This window comes from Rhinolophus ferrumequinum, chromosome 2 (genome assembly GCF_004115265.2).
Source record: "Rhinolophus ferrumequinum isolate MPI-CBG mRhiFer1 chromosome 2, mRhiFer1_v1.p, whole genome shotgun sequence".
NCBI lineage: Eukaryota > Metazoa > Chordata > Mammalia > Chiroptera > Rhinolophidae > Rhinolophus > Rhinolophus ferrumequinum.
Window position 1 is genome coordinate 30794603 of NC_046285.1, and position 5573 is coordinate 30800175.

A 5573-nucleotide genomic window follows, 5' to 3' on the forward strand; every position below is an offset into this window, starting at 1 on the left:
ATTGTAGAAAGATTTAAAAATAATAATATTGTATGTCAAATATATATATATATATATAGACATGGAATGTGGAGTATAGCATAAGGAAGATACTCATTGGTATTGTAACAGCTATTTAAGATGTCAGAGGGGTAGTCCTTGGGGTGGGGGGTTATCACTTTGTGAGGGGTGTAAATCTCTAACTATTACATTGCTTTGTACACCTGAAACTAATTAAAAAATCTGATTAAAAAAATAAACAACATCAATGTTTCTTTAAAAAGTAAATAACTGACACACCTCTAGGGCCCCAAAAAATGATTTTTTTTTTTGTATAGACCAAATAAGGCTATATTTTAATAGGCAGATTTTTCCAAACAGACCCTCTAAATTTGATGAAAATCTGTCCAGTATTTTCATGAGGTGTCCTAGGCAGAGAAAGAGATCTACAGGCAGAAATTTAACTTACACATATTATTAATTTCCATACGCACCACAATCATATAGACCAATGAAGTACTTCGTTTAAAATTCGGGAATATATAGACAATAGATAGCTTCCTTTTTTATAATATTAATCTATTTCCAAGGCTATACAAATGACTCAGATTTCCTTCTTCCTTCAGCTGAAGTTGCTATCTCAAATCTATTATTAAGGTCAAAATGTCTGTTGAATTAGTCTTTTTTTTTTTTTTTCTTCTATTTTCCCTGCCACCACCCATGTCCAGGTTTTCATGACTTCACTCCTGGAATACCACAACAGACTTAAAACCAACAACAACAACCACCATTTTTTCATGTTATATTTAAACACAGAACAAAAGTAGGGAGAGTAGTATATTGAACCACCACGTACCTATCATGAAGCTTCATCAGTTATAAACATTTTGCTATTTTTGTTTCTTTCCCCCTCATTTTTTTCTGGAATATGTTAAAGCTCATCCCACTCATCACAGAATGTCTGTATGTATCTCTAATAGATAAACAATTTCTCCCCATTGCTATCTAATTATTTTTCCTCTAATCTTCTCATCTTTCTCACCAAACCAACAATTTCCAACCATTTGACACACTCTTACAGAAACCTAAAAAGTTTTTCAAAGTCTCAATATTGCTTATTGAATCAAATCCAAACTCTTGGCCTGGTTTACAAAGCCATCTTTACTTTAGCTTCCCCCGTCATCTAACCTTGTCTTCCATTATTCCCCAATGGGTTCTCAGGTGGATCTCCTCACTGTTCAGCCAAGGCCCGTTTATTCCTGTCTCTTAATCATGCTCTTGCCTACCCAAATTCTGTGCCTCTCACAAAGCTCTGCTTGTGTGCCACTTCCTCTAGGAAGCTTTGTTCAATTCAATACTGACCTCTCTTTCCTGAATTCTTGGGATTTAAACACAAGTCCTCTGAATTTAAATCTGGTATTTTCTGTGGTATCTCAGTCTTAATAATTGTAATCTTGAAAGCAGGCTCTGAATCACCTACTGGCAGTATTTGTTTTTAAAGGCAACTTTAGGATGTTTGGGTGAATGGCACATTTAGGGATACAAAGAATGTCTGGGGTGCTGGACAGAATCTAGCATCCTAAATCTAGCATGTGGTAGACAGAATTCTAAGACAGCCCCGTGTGTTACTCTTGTGATTATGTTATATTACATGGTGTCATGCGTGAGACCCTGCTCGCTGCGCCATGTGTCATACAGGGCAGCCTGCGGGGTCTCAGCTTCCGATCCCCACATAAGAAAGCAGGACGTGGCTAGGCCAAAAAGGAACACCCACGGAGCCATAGGTAGGGAGTCATACTGGAGTCTCACTGGAGGCTGGATTCACACGACGTGAGACCTGCTGTCTGCTTTCCTGCCTTCCAACCGACCCACTCCACTCGACTCGACTCACCAACTAGCCACAGCCGGCGGCCATCTACTACCCGAGCCAGCACCTCTCATCGTGAGGCCGAGAGCCTGGAAACTGCTCTCTGAGGCTTTGTCCCCACACATGGCAAAAGTGATTTTTCAGAAGTAATTAACGTTACTAATCAGTTGACCTTACTATCCAGCTGCACCTGATCTAATGACACGAGGCCTTTAAAAGCAGAGCGTTTTCGCTGGCTGGTCATAGAAGCGGAAGTCAGAGAGATTCTAAGCCTGGGAAGGATTCAGTCCGTAATTACTTTGTTTAAAGATGGAGGAAGGGGCCAATGAGCCTAAAAATGCAGGTAGTTTCTAGATAGCCAGAAAGAAAATGGGATCTCAGTCCTGTATGTCCAAGGAACTGAATTCTGCTAACAAGCTGAGTAAGCTTAGAAGGAGATTCTTCCCCACAGCCTTCAGATAAGATCCCAGCCCAGCTGATACCTTGACTTGGACCTTGTGACACTCGATGCAGAGTGTACAGGTAAGCCCACTGGACTTTTGGCCTGCCAAACTGTAAGAAACCAAACTAGCGGTGTTTTAGGCTGCTAAATATGTGGCAATTTGTTATGCAGCAATAGAAAACTAATACAATATGTAACACAGGGTTTGAGCTTATAGTAGAATTCTGTGCATTTCCTGCTCTTCTTTTCTTTTTTAGTTTTACTGTAATATAATTGACATACTGCACGGTATAAGAGTAAAGTGTGCATAAAGCATTATGACTTCATGTGGGGACAGAGCCAGGAGTGCAATTTCCAGGCTCTCAGCCTCATGTGGAAAGGTGCTCACTCGGGTAGTAAATGGCCATCAACTGTGATTGGATGGCCATCAGCTGTGGCTAGTTGGCTGTCAGCTGTAACCAGTGAGCCATTAGCCACTAAAATAACTGCCATGGCTTCGCTAGCAGAAAATGGGGGCTAGCAAGAAGATGGTGGCTGAGCTGGCAAGCGTGGATTGCAGTTAGTAAATGGGGTTGGTTGGCTGGTAGAAAAGTGGACGGCAGGTTGCAGATCATGTGGCTTCTGCTTCCTGTGTCTCCAACCCAGCCGCCAGCGAGACTATAGTGGTATGACTCCCCTATCCATGGCTCCGTGGGTGTTCCTTTTTGGCCTCATCATATCCTGTGTTCTTATGTGGGGAGCTGGACTAGAGAGTTTACAGGCTGCCCCGCATGACACTTCACATACATATTGTGGGGACAGAGTCCCAGAGAGCAGTTTCCAGGCTCTCGGCCTCACATGGAAAGATGCTGGCTCGGTTATTACATGGCCATCAGCTGTGGCTGGGTGGCCATCCTCTGTTACCGGTTAACCATTAGCCACTGATATAACTGCCGTGGTTACGTTGTGGGGTTGGTTGGTTGGCAGACAATCTGATGACGGATTGCGGATCATGTGACTCCTGCTTCCTGTGTCTCCAACCCAGCCGCCAGCGAGACTATAGTGGTATGACTCCCCCACTATGCCTCCGTTGGTGTTCCTTTTTGGCTTCACCATATCCTGCATTCTTGTGCAGGGAGCGGGACCAGAGTCCCCGCATGATACATATATTGCAAAATGTCACCACAGTAAGTTTAGTTAACATCCATGACCTCATATAGTTACAAAAAAAAATTTTTTTTTAGTTGTGATAAAAATTTTTAGGATCTACTATCTTAGCAACTTTCAGATATACCATACAGCAGTGCTAACTATAGTCGTCATGTTCTACATTACATCTCAGTACTTACTTATTTTATAACTGAAAGTTTGTACCTTTTGACCACCTTCCTCCAATTCCCCCACCTCCCTGCACCCACCTTGATAACCACAAATCAGTTCTCTTTCTCTATGAGTTTTTTTTTTTTTTAAGTTTCTACACATAAACATATGGAATGTTTCACAAATTTGTGTGTCATCCTTGCCCAGGGGCTGTACTAATCTCTGTATCATTCCAATTTTAGCCTATGTGCTGCCAGAGTAAGCACCCTGCTATTCTTATTAAGAATCCCAATCAGTAAGGGAGGTTTTTCAGGAAATGGGAACACGTGGCTTAGCACACGTGGTGATTGCACAGGCTACCAGTGCCTTTTGTTTAAGTTGTCTTGCTCTTGTCTATCAGTTTTCCACAACAGATAGGGAAATTTCAAGGAAAGTCTAGCTTCCCTATTGCCTGTGTTTTCAAAAAGTTTATAAGAGGGTCCTTGAGCAGTGGGAGGTTATTAGTTCAGTTTATCTGAACCAGCAGTAGTATTGTTTCACTATGCAGTCAGACTTGAACCATTTACTTCTGCTATGAGACTGGGTCAGGTTTTGCAGGCAATGTACCCCTAAGCTCTGCATTAGCTAAGATTTCGGATGGTAGAACTTATTTATGAAATCAGTATAGACACTCACTCCCTTTAGGAATCGATCTACAAATAGTTACTGAGGACACTTAGGAAGATGAGAACTAAAGTTACAGTTTCTTCTGCAGCCTAGAATTAAACAGATGATGGACAGGGATTTTATTAGTTTAACGGGCATCTGTTTCTCTAATCATGCACATGTAACACAAACGACTGGTTAGACGTTAATTTGGAGTGCTTGTGTGTGATTCATAAAGAACTTGTTCCTTATAAAATTTACTGCTGAATGACTCATTATAGGATGATGAAGAAGGTAAGACTTCTAATTTAAAGAGTGGGGCATGTATACTTTTGAAAATCAACTTTGTGAGGTACAATTAATATACAATAAAATGCATACCTTTTAAATGTATAGTTCAATAAAATGTATATGTCCATGTAATCATTACCACAATCAAGATATAGCACATCCTCATCATAGCAGAAAGTTTCCTCATACATACCCTTTTGTAGTCAATCCCTCCTTTCACCCATGGCTCTGGGCAACCATTGATTTGATTTTTGTCACTACAGATTAGTTTTGCCTCTCTAGCACTTCATATGAATAGAATATTACACTATGTACTTTTTGTGTTGAGCGTCTTTCACTCAGCATAATGTTTTTGAGATGCATCCACATTGTTGCACTTATTAATTTATATTTTTATTGCTGAGTAGTATTTTATTATGTTAATAACATAATTCGCTAGCCATTGGTAGACATTTGGGTTGTTCCAGTTTTTGGCTATTGTGAATAAAGTTGCTATGAATAGTCTGTATGTGGATGTATGTTCTTATTTTATTTCCGTAAATACCTAGCAGAAGAGTAGGAGGTCCATAAGTGTATGTTTAACTTTAAAAGAAACTGTCAAACTGTTTTCCAAAGAGATTGTACCATGTTCCCTTTAAATAGCAACATAGAAGAGACCTAATTTTTCTCCATCTTTCTCAAAACTTGGTGTTGTCAGTCCTTTTAGATATTAGCCTTTCTAATGGTATCTTATTTTAGCTTTAATTTGCAGTTCTCTGATAATTAATGAGATTGAACATCTCAACCTTATTAGCCATTCATATATCTTTGGTGAAGTGTCTCTTCAGATCTTCTGCCCATTAAAAATAATCAGATTGTATTATTATTGAGTTGTAAAAGTTTTAAAATTTATTCTGGACATAAGTCCACTGTGAGATATGTGTATTATAAAATCTCCCACTCTGTGGCTTAGCTTTTTATTTCTTAAAAAAATCTGTTTTGTCCCATTCTTACATTATTCTCCTTCTGGGCCTCTAATTACACATATTCAGATCATTTTCTGTTGTTCTA

At 39.6% G+C, this 5573-nt stretch overlaps 1 non-coding gene across 1 annotated transcript; it reads right to left on the reverse strand.

Annotated features, from left to right (window-relative positions):
• Nucleotides 1–3749: 3749 nt before the first annotated feature.
• LOC117014860 (U6 spliceosomal RNA) lies at nucleotides 3750–3853 on the reverse strand. The gene has a single exon (XR_004421628.1). It is a non-coding gene; the product is annotated as a U6 spliceosomal RNA (small nuclear RNA).
• Between the last annotated feature and the right edge of the window lie 1720 nt (nucleotides 3854–5573).